This window comes from Peromyscus maniculatus, chromosome 6 (genome assembly GCF_049852395.1).
Source record: "Peromyscus maniculatus bairdii isolate BWxNUB_F1_BW_parent chromosome 6, HU_Pman_BW_mat_3.1, whole genome shotgun sequence".
Lineage (NCBI taxonomy): Eukaryota > Metazoa > Chordata > Mammalia > Rodentia > Cricetidae > Peromyscus > Peromyscus maniculatus.
This window is the reverse complement of record NC_134857.1, coordinates 44466258-44488220: the sequence shown is the minus strand read 5'-3', so window position 1 is coordinate 44488220 and position 21963 is coordinate 44466258. Positions and strand designations below refer to the sequence as shown.

General features: G+C 40.9%; 1 pseudogene; it reads right to left on the bottom strand.

Moving 5' to 3' along the window:
- Window positions 1-20097: 20097 nt before the first annotated feature.
- On the bottom strand, window positions 20098-20895 carry LOC121830398 (charged multivesicular body protein 5 pseudogene; annotated as a pseudogene).
- Window positions 20896-21963: the final 1068 nt, after the last annotated feature.

Genomic DNA, 21963 nt, shown 5'->3' with positions numbered 1-21963 from the left:
GGCTTTTTTTTTTTTTAGTTAGTGTTGTATCCAGTCACTTTGATGAAAGTGTTTATTAGCTATAGGAAATCCCTGGTAGAAATTTTAAGGTCATTTATGTATACTATCTCATTATCAGCAAATAAGGATACTTTGACTCTTCTTTTCTAGTTTGTATTCCCTTTATCTCCTCCAGTTGTCTATTGCTCTAGCTAAGACTTCAAGTACTATACTGAATAGATATGAAGAGAGTAGACAACCTTGTCTTGTTCCTGATTTTATTGGAATTTTTTTGAGTTTCTCTCAATTTAATTTCATGTTAGCTATAGGTTTGATGTAAATTGCCTTTATTATGTTGAGGTATGTCCCTTGTATCCCTAATCTCTCCAGTACTTTTATCATGAAGGCATGCTAGATTTTGACAAAGACCTTTCTGCATCTAATGAGATAGTGCTCATATTTCATATCATAATGTATGTGCATGAGTGCATGTTTCCCTTCTTTTGGTTTTGCTAGTGTGAGATTATTCATTTCCTGTGTTTTCTTGTTAACCTCCTTAGGCTGGGGTTTTCCTTCTAGCACCTTCTGCAGGGCTGGATTTGTAGATAAATATTGTTTAAATTTGACTTTTTCATGGGATATCTTATTTTCTCCATCTATGGTGATTGAAAGTTTTGCTGGGTATAATAGTCTTGACTGGCATCTGTGGTCTTTTGGAGTCTACAACACATCTGTCCATGACCTTCTGGCTTCTAGAGTCTCCATTGAGAAGTCAGGTGTCATTCTAATATGTCTGCCTTTGTATGTTGCTTGGTCTTTTTCCCTTGCAGCTTTTTATATTCTTTCTTTTTTTCTGTATGTTTAGACTTTTAATTTTTATGTGGTGAGACGGATTTCTTTTCTGGTCTAATCTGTATGTTTCATGTAACTTTCTGGTGTTCTGTATGTTTCATGTGCCTTTATAGTTATCTTCTTCTTTAGGTTAGGAAAATTTTCTTCTATGATTTCTTGAAGACATTTTTCTGGGCCTTTGAGCTATGTCTCTTCTCCTTCCTCTATTCCTATTACTCTTAGGTTTGGTCTTTTCATAGTGTTCTAGATTTTCTGGATGTTTCATGTAGGGTGTGTTTTGGATTAACATTTTCTTTGACTGATGTATTTATTTCTTCTATTGTATATTCAATGCTTGAGATTCTTTCTTCTCTTATATTCTGTTGGTGAAGCTTGCTGCTGTAGTGCCTGTTTGAATTCCTAAATTTTTCATTTTCAGAATTCCTTCAGTTTGTGTTTTCTTGATTCTATTTATATTTTCAGTTTCTGAACAGTTTTATTTGTTTCATTCAACTGTTCATTTGTGTTTTCTTATATTTTATTAAGAGATTTATTCATTTCTTCCAATTTTTGTTTCTGTTTTCCTGGATTTCTTTAAGGGATTTATTCATTTCCTCTTCAAGGACTTTCACCATCTTCACACAGGTGGTTTTAAGGTCTTTTTCTTGGGTTTCAGCAATGTTAGAAGATTCAGAGCCTTCTCTGGTAGAATAGCTGGACTTTAGTGGAGACATATTGCCATTGCTCTTATTGATTGTGTTTTTACACTGACATTTAGGCATATGGGGTTGGGATGATTATAGGTCTAGGTGCTAATTTCTGGATTTGTCTTTTTTGGGTGGGTGTTTTGTTGCTTGGTTTCTATTTCCTTTCTGGAATTTTTAGAGAGGCTGTGTGCTGCCTGTTTCTCTGGATTGCTCAGCTGGTATGTTCACAGGGAATTCCTGCTGGTATTAGAGGCTGGGATACTGAGATGTGTTGGGTAAGGAAGGTTAGAGGAGAAGGTCTTTGTGATCCCTTGGGGATGGAGTCAGAGAGGAAAGAGAGACCACAGCAGGTTTTCTGTTGTAGAACTGAGAACAAGACTGGGGGGATTGGATCTGAGGAGCAGTAGGAGAGGTGTGGGTCTGCCTTCAATCAACTTGTTGCTCTGGGAGGAGCAACCCTTGGATTAGCAGAGGGTGCCTGCTTGAGTTGAGGTTTGGGACAAAGCAACAAGTTAGGGATGAAAGTTTCGAAAGGGAAGATCTCTGATCTCTGGGATCCACAGAAGATGGGGGCAGTGTGGTAGGAAATGCTGCCACAGGTGTTCTGCTGCAGAGCTGGGTATGAGACTGGGGGATTGGGTCTGGGGAAAACAGAAAGAGAGGAGAAGGCCTGCAGGCAGCCCACCTGGATTTCTGGCAGGCATAATCTGTGGCTCAGAGGGGGTGCCTTCCTCTTTTGAGGGGCTGGAATATAGTGGTAAGTAGGGGGAGAGAGGTTAGAATGGGATTGCCTGTGTGATCCACAGAAGACGTGGTGGTAAGGTGAGGGAGAGAGTCTGCAACTGGTGATCTGTTATAGAACTAGGGATAAGATTGAGCGTTTGAGTCTAGGGGAACAGAGAGAGAGAGAGAGAAGAAGGTCTGTAGGTAGTCTACCTGGTTGTTTTAGGGTTTCTATTGCTGTGAGAAGACACCATGACCACAGCAAAACTTACAAAGAAAACATTTAATTGGGGTGGCTTACAGTTTCAGAGGTTCAGTCCATTATCATCATGGCAGGGAGCATGGCGGTGTATAGTCAGTTGTGGTACTGGACGCCAGAGTCCTACATCTTGACTCAGAGGCAAGAAGAAGTTGCCTGTCACACTGAGTGAAGCTTGTGAGACCTCAAATCCCATCTCCACAGTGACCCTCTTCCAACAGAAGGTGTGGCCCAGATTGAAGGTGTGCCCTCCAGCCTCAAGGTCTGGACTAAAGGGGTGTGTCATCCAGCCTCCTTCAATAAGATGACACTTCCTCCAACAAGGCCACACCTCCTAATAGTGCCACTCCCTAGGAGCTTATGGGGGCCAAATACATTCAAACTACCACATTGATTTTCTGTGGTTAAGCATGGGGCGCTTGCTGGAGTTGGGGGCTGAGATGCAGTGATGAGTGTCAGGAGGGAGGTTAGAAGGGGTGGTAACACTCTGATTCTTAAACCCACAATATGAACTTACTGTACTGACTCCATAGTGCTATCACATCTTTCTCTACATGCAAAAATGATGATACAGGGATTAGGGAGAAGGCTCAGGGCTTAAGAGCACTCGCATTTCCAGAGTTCAGTTCCCAGGGCCCATGTCAAGAGGCTCATAAATGTCTGTAACTCCAGGTGATCTTCTGGGCACCCACACATGCATGTCATACACATATACAGGCGTACACACATACACATACATAAAAATAAATCTTAAAAGAATAGTGACACATACAAAGTCATTGAGGGAGAATGAGTTCATCTGATTATGTACATGCGATGCTTGGGTGTGTCTATGGAATCTGTTACTGTATAACATCTAATCCCAAACCAGTCTATCTTCAGACAACAATAATATGTAACTTACTCATTGGTCCTTTTGGAATTTAGGCAATTGGGTGGGCAATTCATCTGTTCTGTATAGTGTTGACTGTATCTGCCCAGTGTTGTGGAACTAGGGCCTTGTCTGCCCTGGAGGCTTTCCTAACATGTCTGTGGCCCTATTAAACAAAATAAGACACTGAGCTCAGTTGATTCTTTTCTTTGGAGTGGCATCCTACCTTTCAAATTGATCTCCCCATTACAGTGGCTACAGTTGACAAGAGCAGATCTCCTACGACAATATTGGAAGCTGTCAGTTTCTCAAGTCTGGGCCCAGGAACTGACACAGGATGACTCTGCCACATGGTACTGGGCAAAGTAATCACAGACCATTGAAAAGTATAGACCATTATCCCATCTTTGCAATAGGGACTTTCCAGAGAAATTTATGCTATGTTTAGCTGGAGCCAGACCCATAGAGAAAGAAGCCACAAGCACAAATTGGTTGGAGTTTGAATTTATATTTTTCTTCTCTTGTTTCAGGGGTGAAGGAATTACAGTGCACTAGAAGACAGATGGAGTAATAATATATTCAGTCAACCAAAAGTAGAGATTCCTCTTTGTCTTTGGGATAGGAAAGCTGAGGACAGAAACTCTTGGCTATTTAAAAACCGAAGAAAAAGATTAGTCTCAGGAAACATGAGAGGGTAGATAACAAGACATATTTCAGGCTCAAATGTTTAAGATTAAAATATTCTTGGTCCTGGAGAGGTGGCTCATCGGTGAAGATACTTGCTGTATTGAGTCTATGAAAGAAAGGGCACACTAGCTTTAAAAATGCCCATTTTGTTTTTCAGCAGGGCTTTGCCATGTAGCCCAGGCTAGCCCAGATCTGTTGTGTCCGGCTTTAGCTTCCTGAGTGCTAGGATTGTAGGTGTGCACTGTTCCTATGTTTTTTTTTTCTGTTGCTGTGATAGAACACCCCAACAAAAGCATCTAAAACAAGTAGAGCCTCAATTTCAGTTCCCAATTCAAAACACAGTTCAGCAGGAGCATGAAACAGCTGGTCACATGACTTGCACAGTTACTTCTCAGCTCTCTTCTCCCCTTATATAGTCCATTCCAAACAGGGAATGGCACCACCCACAGTGGGCAGGTCTTTCCATCTTGATTAACATAATCAAGATAGTCCTAGATAATGCTCAGAAGACCATTTCCCAGCTGATTCTGTGTTCCCTTAAATTGACAGTCAACATTAACCACCACAGTACTACCCTCTCAGGCATAAGATTCTTATTTAAAATTTAGGGAAAGAGAGGTATAGAAACATTCATGGTTACTGTAGGAAGAAGGAGATGATGACAAGAGCTGGCCTGTCATGAGAAGCATAAAATGTGGCACTTGAGTTGCAGAGGGGTCTGATGTACTGCTGAATTAAGGAACATGAAATGGAAGATGAAAAGAAATGCTTGGAATAGTAACAATTTTCAATCAAACAGAAAGAAGGTACACAAGACTTGGGAGGGAAAAACAGTAAGACAAAGGTAAATTATAGGTTTAAGGTGAATGTGGGAAAAAGCAAAGGTGGAAAAATAAAGGTGAGACATTGCAAGAAAGTGAGAAGTTTTTCCCCCACAAAAAGAACCAATCAATCAATCAGTCAGTGCAGCTGGACTTCATGGTCAGGAAAGGAAAGGAAGAGGGAAAAGAGCCCAGAGGCAACGGTGGGTGGACAGATGAATGGATTCTGGGGTAGGCAGAAGAAAAACTGTGGAAGCATGACCGCTGAAGGAGGCGGAAGCAAAAGAGGAGAGTGGAGGTTAGCTGTAAGAATTGGGAAGAAGACCGCACTATTACATCAAAATGCCATTATTATGGCTTTAATTGTATTTTTGTTACTGGTATTACTCCCTAAGAACATCCTAGACCACTTCAGATCATCCCAGCTTGCCACACTGCAGTCTCATTCACAGCCAGTGACAGTATTCTCTACTCTACTGGGAACAGTGAGATGATGTATTATATTACCCAGTAATTCTTACTTATTTTGAATCAAAATTTCTGTATGTTTAGTAATTTTCCTTATTCTAATTTTGAAATTGAGGTGGTATTGTGTTCCCTAATCTATTTTGCACCCTAATAAACTTATCTGGGATCAGAGACAGAACAGCCACAATATTAAACATAGAGGATAGGCAGTGGTAGCACACGCCTTTAATCCTAGCATTCCAGAGGCAGAAATCCATGTGTTCAAGGATACAGCCAAGCATGGTGACTCACGCCTTTAATCCCAGAAAGCAAGCCTTTAATCCCAGGGAAAGAGGTAGAAAGCAGAAAGATATATAAGACTTAAGGACCAGAAACTAGAAGCATTTGGCTGGTTAAGCATTCAGGCTTCTAGCAGCAGTTCAGCTGAGATCCATTCTGGATGAGGACACAGAGGCTTCCAGTCTGAGGAAACAAGATCAGCTGAGAAGTTGGCCAGGTGAGGTTAGCTGTGGCTTGTTCTGATTCTCTGATCTTCCAGCATTCACCCCAATAACTGGTCTCAGGTTTGATTTTATTAGTAAGACCTTCTAAGATTCCTGCTACATGAAATGTTCCTTCTTTGCCAAGGCATCCTGATGTCATTTCCTCTTGCTTCCGTAACATTAGCTTTTCATCCATTTCTTTTTGAAATATTCAGTACTTCTTGCTCTACTGCATTTTTGTTTCTCTTTCATGCTGAAAATACCTTGTTCTTTTGTTTGCCATTAAAATGAACCATATAATTACTTTCATTTTCCTACTAAACTTAATGCAAAAGAAGTCTACATCTTTTCAACTCATTAAGTGTTTCAAATTTTAAATCAGCAAAGATAAATATATTATACAGAGGAGGAAACAGCAACTGTAGGCAAGGCTTAGGAGAGTGGGGATAGTGAAGCTGGCTACCAGGGGTTCTTGGTAGGTGAAGAAGATGTAGATGAAGGACGGATAGATAACATGCATTTATGACAAATTTACAAAGATTCTTTTCCAAAGAAAGAGAAAAAGGAAGGGATGAGGTTGACAATCACAGAGGACTACTATAGTGAATTTCATACCTTGAAAAATATATTATATTAAATATATTTAAAAATATATAATGTATTACACACACACACACACACACACACACATATAGAAAGAGAGAGAGAGAGAAAGAGACAGAGAGGAGAGTAATCAATCGTCCTATACACACACACACACACACACACTAGAAATAAAATAAGAGAAATACATGCCAGTGTATATATTCTGTGTATGTGTGTGTATGTGTGTGTGTGTGTGTGCTTTTGAATGTGTGTTTATTATTCTGAATTTTTTCTCAATTTGAAAGTTGAATCATAGATCTGTATCATATATAATAAAAATTAAACCATATAGATCTTAAGAAATAATCCAGTACTTAATTTTTCTTTAAATAAATTTAAGCCCTAGCTTGATTTCTCTATTCTGAGATGAGAAATGCAGTAGTAGTCCTCATGGCAACTCTCTATCCCTCTGAGATTACACAGGAATCCAGAGTACATGTGTACTTGGAAAATGCAGCAAATCGCAACCTCAAATCAACCTCAGTTGTCGCTCATGGCAGAAGCAAACAGAGACTCTTAAAACTCAGTGGTCTGTGTTTTGTTGCAGCCTGTAGAACAAAACCCCTCTGTAAACTTGCCACATCGCTGAGGTTTTGCCTGGGAGTAGGATGAAGGTTTTATAGAATTCTTACCCCCTTCATTCATCATCCACTCTTCAAGGAAGACACAGACTCACATGTGTATTCTTAAAGATACCTCAAGACAAGAAGCATAATAATTTCTAATGAGTATTGACTTGCCCAAAAGTTTACCTTTGAACAGGGTCTTGTGCTCCTGTCCCTGAAGATATTCCTAAACTTTGATACTTGATAATGGAGGTAGTTCATGCCTGAGAATGGGTAAAAATTATAAGACTGTTTACTGCTAACTCTGTTTCAAAGTAGAGGATAAATACAAGAAGACATGTGGACACAGTAAGTAGGTACAACCCTTCCCCACATCCCTTCTGTCTGATAAAAGCATCCCTAACCTCAAGATGTTGGAAGACCCTGCAGAGGAAACTATCCACCACATTGGAAACAGCCTCACTATCATTTACATTTCTAGTTACATCAGCACTAGAATAATGTATTGCCATAGAAGGACACTTCCTCTTTTCTAGGAGGCCATGTGAACCATACCAAAAATTTGCATTCCAGGACTTAAAATTGTTGCTTTGGTAGTTTGGGGAGAGTTCTTTATCTGAGTTTCCCATTTAAGTATATTTACAGTTTTTATGTGGGCAGGTCTGGCAATGGCTACCACATGGAGGGAAAGATATTAAAAAGAGCCTGTCTGCCTTCTTGGAAAGAAAGAAGGGAAAATATAGGAAAAAAAAGAACCTATTAATATAGAATTTACTTCTGCCAAACATATGTAAATATCTTTTATTATGCAGAGGGGGCAAATTACAGCATGAATGTGGAAATTTTCTGACAAATGGACTGTAGTCTTTGCAAGTATTTGGTTTCTGTTTTTCAAATCATGGTTTCTGCATATCCTGAGTGAGGTTTTTGACAAAGATGCAACTTCCATTTAGGGAGCTTTAACTCTTCATTTCAGGAATTCATTTCTAATAAAATGAGTAAGATTGTGTCTCACTCTAAATTCTGAGTTTTACTACGCTAAAAGAGAAATACTGTTAAGAAAACACAATTGTCAGCAATTAACTAGAATTGTATACTGGGATTTGGTTACAGTTACCAATCAATCAATATCATATGTTCTCTTTGAAAGTAGCAAAGTACAATTGACGAGCCCTTTGTACCAACTGCTGTCTTAGTTTGGGCCTTTATTGCTGTGAAGAGATACCATGACCACGGCAATTCTTATGAAGAAAACATTTAATTGAGATGGCTTGCTTACAGTTTCAGAGGTTCAGTCCACCATGGTGGGGAACATGGCAGTGTAGACAGAAGTGGTGTTGGAGCTGAGAGCTGCTCTATCTTGCAGGCAACAGGAAGTTGAAGAGAAAAAGAGACCTTAAAACCAGGCCCCACAGTGACACACTTCCTCCAACAAGGCCACACCCCCTTTGAGGGCCATTTTCTTTCAAACATCTGTAAGTATTTAAGGGAATAATTAATTGAGGTCAGCTTCCAAACTCAAATATTTATCTATAGTCAAAGCAATCATATCTAGTCCTCCTGAACAATTAAGAAGCTTTTTATTTGTCGTGAAGCATCACAGTCCTTAATTTGAAAAGATGGCTTTGTCTTCTCACCATTGTGCTGGAGGCGTGAACTCCGAGATTCCTCTCAAAGGTCATGGAAGTGCCTTTCTTAGGTTCAGATCTGTCCTAAGCTACTCCATGCCATGTGAAACAGTGGTTTGTTTTCAGACTGTGCTTTCTCCTGAGGGCTCCTAATTTTTTCTTTATTATTATTCATTCAATGAGAATTTCACTTATGCATAGAGTGTATTTTAACCATATCAACACCCATACCTCCTCCAAATCCTACAGCACCCCTCTTCCAACATCATGGTGTTGTGGGGAATCCATTTAACTAGCAGCTTTTGATCCCATTTTTAAAATGGAGGATCACTCTGCACCTGGGTGGACATGTGAAGAGCCCCATCTGTCTGGCAGTACCCACACAGCACAGACTGATGAATGACTTATACCTGGGAGTAGAAAGGCTATCACCCTATAAATTTCTTCAATTACATTAGGACTTGTTCTAGTTTATATTTCTGTGGCTGTGATAAAATACCTTGACAAAAAAGCATCTTAATGGAAGGGAGGTTTTCTTTGGCTTAGAATCCCTGGTTATATTCCATCACTGTGGGGAGTTAAGCCAGGAACTTAACAGCTAGTCACAATATATCCACAGTCAAGAGAAGAGAGATATAAATGCATCCATCTTTGCTTGCTTTCTCCTCTCTTACACAGTTCAGGACTCCATGCATAGGGCATGGTGCTGCCACAGTGGACTGAGTCTTCTTCCAATGTCAATCAACAATAAAGACCATCCAACACAGTCATATCCACAGACCAACCTGATATAGAGAACTTCCCATTTAAGAATCGTTCTTTGGGTGATTCTTGGCTGTGTCAGGTTGACAGTTAAAAACTAACCATCACAGGACTGTGTAAGCACATGGACATATTATTAAAATCAGGCTTCAGAACTTATCAGATACCAGACTGAGGAAATGTGCAATTCCTTTGTCTGTTTCCCACTGCAATGGTGATGGCTCTGTCCACTTGTCATTTGCCTTCCCTGTGCATGGCAAGGGATGGGTAAACAGGGGTCTCCTGACTACGCCAGTGCCTTCAGTTCATCTCAGAGAAGATATTAAGGTGGGGGGTGGAGTGGGGGGAGGGAAGAAGGGAGGGAGAGAGAGAGAGGGGAGAGAGAGAGAGAGAGAGAGAGAGAGAGAGAGAGAGAGAGAGAGAAGAGACTTTGACCAGTAGCAGACTTCTCAACAGCAGCAATAGATTCCAGAAAAGGTAGAAATACTTTTTTAAACTCTTGACATTGTGTGCAGTGTCCTGGGGAGACCTGAACACATACATGTCTGTTCACCACAGATAGGGTACCAATACCAGACTGAACAAGTGATCCTGTTTGAGGAAAACCTGGTGAATCAATGAATTATGGACTTACAGGAACATAAGTGAGTCAAAAACAGTTACATCACTGAAACATCTTATGTCCTTGTTAGGGAATTAGTTATATATTATATTATCAGTCTTGAAGCTTATTGAATGTGGACCAATGCCTCATTCATTGTAAGGCCAGAAACTGAAACAGCAAGACTTTATTAGTTAAAAAAAAGGTCTAATTTGTATCTTTTGCTCTGGCTAGAGGCATGATGTTATAAATTGCCTCAAGAGCATAAGATTGCAACCTAGATTAAATCAGGCATACTCTTTGTTTTGAGTTTCCCTTAAAATAAGAAATACTTAACTTTTCTTTGGGTTCCTTTTTAAAAATTCTGGGATTCTCAACTTTTCTTTGAGTTCTTCTTTTTAGGTTAGATATCAGTAGCCTACCCAATGTAATAATTTCCCAGGCATTGTTCATTCCTGGAGTTCAGGTGACTAATTTTCTTCCAGGTGGTGATGGATAACCTTAGTTCTCAACCTGATGCTCCTGGGAAGAGAGAATCTCAACTGAAGAAATACTTTCATCAGACTGGCCTGTGGACAAGTCTTTAGGCCATTTTCCTGATTGCACATTTGTAGCCAGAAGTTTCTCCAGTCCCAGCCTGTTCCAAGGTCTGGGGTAATCTCTCCCACCCAAGGTCCCAGAGCAGCTTTTAAAATAATCCCTCAGAGGCTTAATATTAATTACAAATTGTATGGCCTATGGCTCAGGATTCTTGCTAGCTCTTTCATCTTAAATTAACCCATTTCTATTAATCTATATTTTGCCACTTGACCATGGCAATACCTGCTCTCTCACATCTTGCTTCCCTGGGTGGCTCTCAGCATCTCACCCAACCCTGCCCTTCTTTCTGTATCTTTGCTTGGATTTCCCACCTGCCTCTAAGCTGCCTTGCCATAGACCAAAGCAGCTTTATTTATTAGCCAATGGGAGCAACACATATTCACAGCATACAGGAAAACACCACATAGCACATCTTTATGTAGGAGGGTCTGGTCCACTGTGGGTGGTATTGCCCCTAGGCAATTGAGCCTGGGCTATATAAGAAAGGTAGCTGAATATGAGCCTGGGAACAAATCAGTAAGCAGACTTCCTCCTTGGTTTCTTCTTCAAGTTCTTGCCTTGAGTTATTGCCTTGACTTCCCTAGAAGGTAGACTGTATTTGTGAGATGAAATAAATCGTTTCCTTCCCAACTTGCTTTTGATCATGATGTTTACCACTGCAACAGACTGCAAACATGGACACAGGCATTCTTTGAGACCTGTTCTGAGTATGCCATAGTGCATGGACTTATCATGGTTTTAAGGATACATTTAGAAACAAAGAGTCGCTAAATCAAAGAGAAACCTGTTCGGATGGAACCTCCAGCTCACTCCTGCTTGATCCGGAAAGCCCTATTCCTCTCTCTCCAAACCCTGCCCTCTCAGAGACTCTTCAACAAAGAAAAGGCATCCAGAAGTCCAGTTCTGCATTCTTGGTGGCTGCAGCAGCTCCTCCCCTGAAGTTGCCAGTAGCCCAAGACCCTGCCTAAATCGGTCAGTTTTTGACCATACTTGGGCACAAATTCAGGTTTTGGAGGACAGCTGAATTTGAATTTGAATTCACCCCTTGCCTACAGGGTATATATGTTCTGTAGATTTAACAGTCTTTTTAAAATAAGAAACACAGAGCCAAATGAAGAATTAAAAGCCCAAGAGGTCAGAGCAATAGCTAAGAGCTGAAAACCCTTTCTTATCCTTCACTGCCACTGCTGTCCTTCCCCTCAGCAAGAGACCTACTTCCTGTTTATTTTTATTTATTTATTTATTTTTTTTTTTGGTTTTTCGAGACAGGGTTTCTCTGTGTAGCTTTGCGCCTTTCCTGGGACTCACTTGGTAGCCCAGGCTGGCCTCGAACTCACAGAGATCCGCCTGGCTCTGCCTCCCAAGTGCTGGGATTAAAGGCGTGCGCCACTACCTCCCGGCTTATCTGTCTTTTTATTGACTTTCTGTTCTGCCTTCTCATTGGTTGTAAACCCAACCACATGACCTCTTAGTCACTGCCTGTCTATACAGACCTCTAAGTATCTATGGTTGGTATTGAGATTAAAATCGTGTGTCTCCATGCTGGCTGTATCCTTGAACACACAGAGATCTGCCTGTTATGTGATCTGGATTAAAGGCATGCACCACCACCACCACCACCACCACCACCACCACCACCACCACCACCACCACCACCCAACTTCTGCTATGGCTTGCTATTAGCTCTGACCCCCAGGTAACTTTATTTATTAACATACAAATAAAATCACATTTCAGTACAAATAAAATATCACAATATTTCCCCTTTTCTATTTTAATAAAAAGAAAAAAGGAAAAAAGTTATAACTAATATAAGAAAAACTATATACAAAAGTACAATAACTGTATACCATATATACAAGCAATAAATACCTGCTTTAGTTCAGTCACATGACTTATCTGACCCTGATCTCTAGGGCTGAAGGACTCACCGTGTAGTTGCTTTGCTCAAATATACCTGTTCTTTTGCTTTTTCAATTCGGTTTGATCTGGTCTGGCTTACTGCATTGGTGGAGAAACCTATTATAGAGTTACAGAAAACCTATTAAAACCAAGGTGTTTCAATTTATCTATTTAGACTGGAAAGTTTTGGAGGTCCCTTCCCTAGGACATCATTTAATTTAATTTCAGAAGTGGTAATGGAAGTTGGAGAGTCTAAATGATAGAAAAGTTTCAAATTGAAAGCACAAGATTGCAGAGAAGTACATGGGAGAGAGTGGCCAGGCTTCTTTTTCTCTCTCCTATCCTTTTTTTTAAAACTTTCTTTTCATTTATTTTGTGTGTCTTTCACATCATGCATCTTGATTCCCATTCATTTCCCTATCTATCCTTTCACATCTGCCCTCCACCCCTGCAACCTCCCCCAAATAAAACAAAATTTAAGAGGAGAAAAAAAAGGAAAACTGAAAACTCTCATCATGGAAGCTGTAGTGTGACACAGTGAGTCATGCAGTAAACCCGTTTGTCTGTGTAGCTTTACTTGCACGTGTTCATTGCAGAGTCATTGGTCTGGTTAGAGGCCTCTGGTTTTTACTACATTATTGATGCTGGGCCCTCACTGAGACTCCTCTTACACATCCTGTTGTTTCCCTGTGTTGTGGGGATCCTGCAGCTTTGGGTCTGCAGGACTGGCCCCTTCGCATGCTCCAGCAGATCATAGATGAGGTAGATGTTGGAGTGGGCCAAGTCATAACCTTGGTTCTGGGCCTGGGCAGCTGCAGGATTTGTCTGCCTGACAGTTCTTCCCTGTGCTCACCACCAGAGTGGGCTCTCCAGCACTGCCCTGGCTAGTTCACTTCTTGAAACAATGAGGGGCAGGGTCAGTTCTCCTGCCTTCACACCCTCAGGTTCGGCTTGCTCTCCCACACCTACACCATCAGAATCAGCTCCACTGTCTTGCCCAGGTGAGGTACAGGGGCCACCCTCCAGGGCAATCCCATGATTCCAGGGCCAGCTCCTCCACTTGTCCCAGGTGTCAATGGGCAGGAGTTGGTGGGTGAGTCAGAGGGCATTTCTCCTCCACTCAAGCCACCACATGTCAGATGAATAATGGAGACACCCCTCCCCTGCTCAAAACAATGGGGCTGGCTCATCCACACCTCCACCAATAGGGCTGGCTGTATTGTGTTGCCAAGGTGAGGTGCAGAGAGTGGCCAGGTTTCTTCCACACAGACTACAGTCTGTACACAAAGACCTATAGTGTAAAGAGGGGAGGGAGGGACAAGAAGAAAGGCTTAGTACCCTCAGAGACAAGACAAGTCTTATCAACCAAAGAATTGGTTCGAGTTTCTCTTCCAGAGGACTGAGCTTTGATTGCTAGGACCTATATTGTGACTCACAGTTGTCTGTAACTACAGTTCCAGAGACTTAATGCCATTTTCTCCTTCCGTGGATATCAGGCATGCACATGGTACCTGGACACACATGCAGGCAGAACACCCACACACATAAACTAAAATAACAATAATAAACAAATTAAAATAACGTGGGTCTCTGAGGAGAAAACAAAGACCAGAGAAATGAAAAGGCGGCAGTCCGAGGCGTAAGGGTAGGGTGGCAGGGAGCAGTCGAGACAACCTCACAGGGGATGTACCCAGATAGATCGCCAAGGAAAATGTCAGTGGTGGCAACACAGCCGCAGTCCAACACGGTCCCTAGTGGCCCAAGGAATCCTTTCCCATTGAGATGCCCAGGAGAAACTGGATGGCTTCACCACAGAAAATGATTTTAGGACAAGTAAGAGTGAATTCAAGCTAGTGAGTCCATTAAGTGTTTAGACAGAGTGGCACATAGAAAAGGGGCGGTGCACACCCAAGACAGGAGTGCTTCTCCCGAGGGAGAGTTGTGTGCAATTGTGTCTTTGTAGTAGCTGTATGTGATTTTGTGGCTTTCCTATTGACATTACTTGAAAGATACCATTCCCAGTTTATAACTGTCAAAGATTTTCTCCTACTATGTAGGCTGCCTCCTCACTTGACTGCCAGTTTGTTTTGCTGCACACAAACCTTTTAACTTTATGATGTCCCGTTTGGCCTTATGTCCTGAGTGACCTGAGTTCTGTTTAGGAAGTCTATATCTTGTTTAGTCCTGTCTCTGATCTCAAGGGCCAGAGTCTACAGGGTGTTGGGGGAATGTGTAAGTGGGGTTAGCCATGCCCAAACCCCTAAATAAATGAGTCTGTTGTTCAAGGAGTGTCAAGTGTGTGCCCTGGGACAAGTGACCTGTATCTAACCCCTTCTCTAGTCAAGGAGCACACACAGCAGCAGGGGTGTGTACTGGTGAAGTTGCAGTGGAGACAGGAGATCTAGAGACTTCTCATGGACCTGGCCAGGGTAAGTTGAAAAGTATACATCAGAGGCAGGAATCTGGGAACTGCATACCTGTTAGGACCTAATGATGGCTCAGGGCAGAGGTGCATATGAGAGACCTGGGATCCAGTTATCTCTTACTTGTTATAGCCTGGTGCTGGTAGGGTCACCTGATGATATTAGAAAATGTGTGTGTGTGTGTGTGTGTGTGTGTGTGTGTGTGTGTGTGTGTGTGTGTGTGTTAAGTTAGAGGACAACTTGCAAGAGTCAGTCCTTTCTCTTTCACCATTTGGAAGATAGCGATTGAACTCAGGTCATCAGGATTTGCTGTTGGAACCCTTTCTTACCAAGACATCTTGCTGTCACCAATGGTATTTTTGATTACTAAAGTTTTTTTGTTTTAATGTAATTGAATTTACCAGGTTTAACCTTTTAATTTTTTCTCCCTTCCTCAAGGACTAGTTAGTTCAACTAACAGAATGCTGAGTAGAGGAAGTGACAATAAATATTCTCTCACCTTTCTTGACAGCAGAAGGGAAGCTTCCAATATTTCACTGTTGCATGAGGTGTGTGCTGTGTGAGGTTAAGATTCCTGGGTAGGTCCTTGCTCCAGCAGCACTATGACAACAAGGATGATACCCAGCAATGTGTAATTTACAAGAACACTTCAAACATTGGGAAACATTGACCTACAGATTGACATGTTGCACCTGAAGCCCAGAAATGCACAGTTAATAATTGAGCTCAGAAAAACAGTCTCTTCACTGACATTGTTAATGTGCTGTCCAGTCATTAAATATCCCCCTTCAGCTGGTTCCTAATCTCCATCACAATTTGCCCAGTTCTGGGAAAGAGATCTTTTTTACTCATTTTTTTCCCTCTGTGTAAGCCAATGATAGGTTCTTTCACATTTACAAGGTATTCTAAGTACATTCCTGGAGAGGAATTAATATATTCAAACATTTGATAGTAACTGGAGACTGTACTTGAGGGGGCTCATGGAATTTTGCTTCCTGCTTTTGGACTTTTGGTATTAAAATGCTCACCAGCTGTGTGTAGTCAGTATGTCTTTTACTTTTGAATGTGGTCCCAACTTGGAAGCAAACGGACAAGAAATAAATTCTGAAATGGATCAGAAAGAGCATTAACTCACATATCTCATGCCTCCTTTTCTTTGACCTGTTTTCTTTAGGCCCTGACTAATCCACAAATCCTTGATTCCACTTGATACTTGGGTATAGAGCATTAAAGTATTGCTTGCAAAGTTTTTGTTTCCTTAAGGTCAGGGAAGGGTTAGGACACCTTAAGTCTGGGTTTCATTATTTTCTGTACTTCCTGTGTAATTTAATGCTCCTCCATCTGTGTTCGGAGGCTGTTCAGAGTGAAGCAGAGATCTAGGTCTCTCTTGTTGGTGTGTCACCGTGCTTCTCGTAGCGCCTTTCCAATGGAGTCGCAGCAGTGCTCACAGGGAAACAGGTCACTCTCGGTGCTTGTTGATGGGCTTGGGAGAATGCATCTAGCATACCCTCGATGTAGAAACAAGCAGGTTTTCCCTCACATAGATTGTGATCTTTCTTCTACGAATCCACGGAATTGAAACATCTGCTTTTTGAGAGTTTGTGAGGATGGTGGCATAACCGTGGGGCCGACTCTGTTTTAAATTTCCAACATCTCTGTGCCCCTTCACCGACGTCATACAGTGTGTGTGTGTGTGTGTGTGTGTGTGTGTGTGTGTGTGTGTGTGGTGTGTACACATATATTTCCCAGTATTGCTGAGTAGAAGTGAGATTCAGTCTTAGACATTACCAGAACCCATTTGGACAAACTCAGCTACCTAGGTTCCTTAAACGGAAATGGGTATTGTGGGATTCTGATCAAGGAAATGGGACACAGAGACTTCTTCAGAAAAACAAGCTTTTACGTAAGTTTGCAGTCTCAGCTGAACTCCCATTCAAAACATCGTGCAGGAAGTACAGCCTTTTTATATGAATTTTTTTTTTATTCTTTGTCACCCATCTATGTTAGCACATAATTTTATTGGTTGTTTTCAAACCTTGAGGTAGGATTCTAAGGATCTCCTGGATTTGAAGGAAGGGAAGGTCACTAAAATAATGTAGCATGGTCTCAGAGAAATGTTTTGACAGAGACTGAAGTACATGGTAGCCTCTTTGTTCATCAAAGTCCCTGGAACGCTCACTAAGCTAAGTAAAAAGAGTCTCAGGAGGGATGTGGTAGAAGTTCATGTACATTCAAAGACGTTGCTTTTTTTAATCTTGTATTTCCCTGGCTCTTAGGTGCCTCTACCGTGTGAGTTCAAAAGTAGCTTAATGGTATCACTAGTGAGTTAGTCTTCTTGGGCCATTGCTGTTGGAATAGGGTGGAGATCTGTCTATTATTTCTGTGGTCTCCTGAGTGGAAGGTTATGAATTCAGGGCCACTGGCAACTGTCCTCTACACTAGCTACGCTGTGTAGCTACACGGTGTAGCTAGATTGTGCTTATGGAGAGTGAGGCACACCCTCAGATGACACAGAACCTGAGAGGAAGGATCTTGATGGTCGCAGATTTATTTGTGCTTCATATTGGCACCGCTCCTGTTCTTCATACTTTCATAAATTTACATAGTGACTTTTTACCTCCTACGTGAATTGTTCCTGTGATCTTTGAAGTTGACAATGTCCTTACTTAAATTAGGAGCAGCATCAAGTTGAATGCAGGTTTTATAAAAATGCACGGCAATCCTTTTATTACATATGTTTTCCATATTTGTTTTACAAATGTAGACCTTTTTCTTTATAATTTTGGTAGTTTTATTTATGTTTGTTTGTTTGCATTCATTTGTTTATTTGGAGAGGGTTGTGTGGAGGTCAGAGAACAACTTGTGGGGATCATTCCTTCCGCCATGTGCATTCTGACTTCAGGCTGTCTGACCTGGAGCAAGGAATCTTACATACTAAACCATCTCACCAGCCCTCTTCTCTTCACCTTTTTTTTTTTTTTTTTTTTTTTTTTTTTTTTTTTTTTTGTAGCTAACATCAAGAAATTGTCTTTTCTTGATCTGGGAAAGAGGGAACTCAGAAGGCTATGTTTAGGCATGTCATAGCAAAACAAGCTTTCCAAAGTCTTTCATGACTTGCCTATATCATTCTGTTAAGCTTAGGAAGCCAAAAGCCAGTATGGATATAGAAATGGAAAGATCTCTTTCTTACAGAGAAAATCCCAGAACAGAGTAGGCTGCTTTTTTTTTAACACTATGATCAGACTGCAATTTTTAAAGTGATTTTGGAAGAATTTTATATTTGACATCATGGCTGCTATTTCAATGGCCTAAGTCAGACAAATTAAGGTAGGATGTTGTTTGTCATACATACCAGGAAAAAAATAGAGTTTTCCACTAATAATTAGACCTAGGACAGTAGGTATACATCAGGAACACATAGGGGGAGAAGAAGTATAAAAACAGTGATTTTTTTAATCGCTTCCACATAAAAATTGCCTGGAAACTTAAAAAAAAATAGGACTAAGCTTTATTAATGGTTGATCAAATTATTTGGAGTGTGTTGTTGGACTTTCACTTAAAAAATCCTCTGATGATTCTAACGTTTGCTCAGGTTTGGCCCAGGACCCCTTCACTTGACTTCAACCGTATTAGTTTTAGCACATAATTATGAAAACCAGTGAAACAGAAGGATAAGATTTGGCCTCTCTGCTGTTAGTTTAGTGAAGTGTGCAGCTTTGGACAAATAATTTTCTGATTCTCACCTAAACAGAGATGCTTAGGCTAAAATTGTTCCTAGGCCTATTGTAGTTTGATGTTGGAAAAATCAGAGCTCTTTGAAGGGTTCTTCTCTCAAGGCATTAAAAACTCTGGTAATTAGAACCTGCTCTACCCAGGCTTAGGTAATGACAGGCCGGTACTTGGAAGAAGGGTAAATTGAGTTCATGTTTTCAAAGCCAAGAATTGCGGCACAAGTGAAATGGTAGACCAGGCTACTACTGATTAATGCCAGGCCTATTTGAGAGCATTTTGGTGTCTTCATGCCAGCTGGAAGGATGAGGGGCCTGCCACCTTCTGGGAGATGATGTAATCTCTGCAATCTAATACAGCACAACATCCAACAATGAACATGCTGAAGGACATGGTTCCTTTGTACACAAGGCATCTTTATGGCTGCTTCTAATGAAGAGGAGCTGCACTGGGTGGAGCTCATTAGTGACCAAACTCAGCGCACTCTTCTGTAAACAATTGGAGACAAACAGGCATATATAATTTATCCAAAACAGAGGGCCTAGTACATGAGTCCCAATGTATTTTGTTAAGTCGTTGTAAGATACTAAGATACAAATTCACATGTCCTTTAAGAACAATCACTTTAGGGCTTAATGATAGCACTGAATTAGCTTGGGGAGTGCAACCCAGTGTCATCCTGCTCACTCCCATGTGTAGATCCTCCTTCCTGCCTTCTTCCATACACCTGAGGCACCTCTTCCTTTAGCTTACTCTCTACCAACTTTCCCTTCTCTTTCTACCACAGAGAACTTTCTAATGACTAGAAATGAAAGAGAACCCCTCTCAGCTTAGTGCTTAACTCCAGTGTTAGCCATCAGTGGCCTGGTATCCAAACCATTTTTGAACTTCCTACGGGATCTTCAGAAAAATTCTGTAAGACTTGTGTTGCCCTGAGGTTTTTCTTGCATTTCTGCTTCTTAGCCTTTATAAACTCCTAAAATGATCCATGCTTCCAAATTATGTTCTGCTCAAGGCTCAGCTCAACACCAGAGTGCTATTTCCTGGTAATGGTATCATCGAGAATTATGGGGAAATAGATCAGATTTAACTCGGCACCATGTGAACAACAGGCGACTTGTTTGACAGGACAATCGCTCGTACAAGATCTGTTCAGTTTTTTTTTTTTTTTTAATAAATGCACCCCTTTCCTTTCTCTAAAAATATAAATTATTTCTTACAGGTATTTAACAGAGTAAGTTCAGTTTATATTTTGGGGTTCTTGGGGGGGTCATAATTCTCCATAAAGTATATTTATAAACGTACTTATAAATACCTTATTAACCATTCCAGAAAACAAACAAACAAACAAAACAAAAAACCCAATCAAGCAACCATTGAACTAGGACAGAATCCTTCTCCTCTTCAGGGGCTAACCCTGTTCCATGCCCAGCTTCTTCTCACTTGTTAATTTAACAAGTATTCATTAATTTTTAAGTTACTCTTTCTTAAGAGGAAAAGAATCAAATTTTATTCAAAGAAAGCTTCCCCCAAGCGGTCAGTTTCTTAATGGAAAAATAAAAACACAGGAGCAATGCAATTACCTTTACCTTCAAAGAAAGGAAAGAAACCCAAATCTATCTGGCAAATTTGGAAATATTTTATAGTCCCAGGATACATATTTATTTTTCTTATGGTTCTAGAATACTTCAAGTCTACTAAGGAGGGACCTGCAGCCGTCCAAATTCACCCATCAGCACTTCATCATTGTTTCTTGTGTCATTGGAAACAGTGTCTGGAATTGCTAGTGCTGATCTTGCTTTGTCCAAGTAAGAACTTTTTTTCATCCACCAGAAGCTTATTGCCCAGTGCATTCAACCCTGCTTCTAGGCCAAATTCATACAATTCTGGGCATACCCTAGCTGCCACCTAGCACTTCTTGGATTCCATTTGTGTCTTCCATCATATTTTCCAATTGGTCCTGTAAGTCCTCAATCTGGTCAATTTATACTTGTTTCTATGTTTCTTCAGTTCCTTTACTCCCAATGTCATGGCATTAACCTTGGCGGGATGCTCTCTCATCTTCTTGATAGGATCCTTTTATTTCACTAGCTCAGCATTCAACCCTGGAATCGTATCATTGGACTCTGCCCTCCTATGCACTATGTCACTGCAACCAGTCAGGCTGGATGGTATAGCCTTGGATTTTGCTTTCCCTAAGAATTGATTCATCTTGGCCAGCAGTGAAAAATACACACCGGAGAAAAACCAGAAACAGGACAAAAACGTCTCTTGTATGTCACCTCTCTACTTGAGAGAACAGAAGATGGAGACCAGCCAACAATTAAAGGCAGAGTCTTCAAATATGACTCTTGTTCTTGGCCAGAAGCAGAAAACATGTTTGGTTTTTGTCCTAGCTAGAGTGGTCTCTGCTCCTGCTATGACGTCTACTTATCTCTCTTCTTTTATGCACCTAGATGAGCACCTCGTCTGAAAGCTACATGTGAGACATGACCCAAACCGAGAGGTACCCTTCCTTGTGGGTGGGCTGACTGGACTGACCAACTCACTTTCCAATGCTTCACCCTACTTTCTGCCATAGTTCTTTGAAAATCCCCTAAACTAGCAGTTGGACAACCACCTGCTTCCTGGGAGCCACGATTGCTATAAAAAGCTCTGCTTCCTCTTCTAAGTGTTCACCTATGAATATGTAATAATTTCCTTTCTAAAATTCACCTTCTGAGGTTCATAAATGTCATCCTTTCAATTGGTAAAATAAAAACCTGAAGCCACTGACTTAGAGGAGATTTTGACTGTGGGATTCTGCACCTGAACTTTCAAGTTGACATCCAGGAGTCTAGGAAACCTCTGTTGCACCTCAGGGCTCCCTTCCTCTGTTTCATGACTGCTGCTTCTCTTCAGCCATTTAAGTCTGTCTACAGTGCCTGCCTTGGCTCGCAGGTGCAGCCACTGATCATGTCTTTCTTGTTCAATGATAACTGATTTTTTCCTCCGTATATATCCTTTTCATTTTTTCCTCTTCCATATCCATCCAATAAAAACATGTTTGTTTTTCTCTGGAACTTTTCCTAATTACATTTTAGCATGGACATAATTTGAGGTAAATATGATGCCAAAATTATTTTTGTGCCTTAAAATAAGTTAGATATTAAACTAAAAACTGTATCTAACAGTAGGGCTTTATTCAAGCTGGCTAATTAAATGAGTCAATTAATGCAGATTATACAGCTGTCTCTGAAGCTGCCTTCCTTTTCACAGCTTCTATTCTTGACTGTTTTT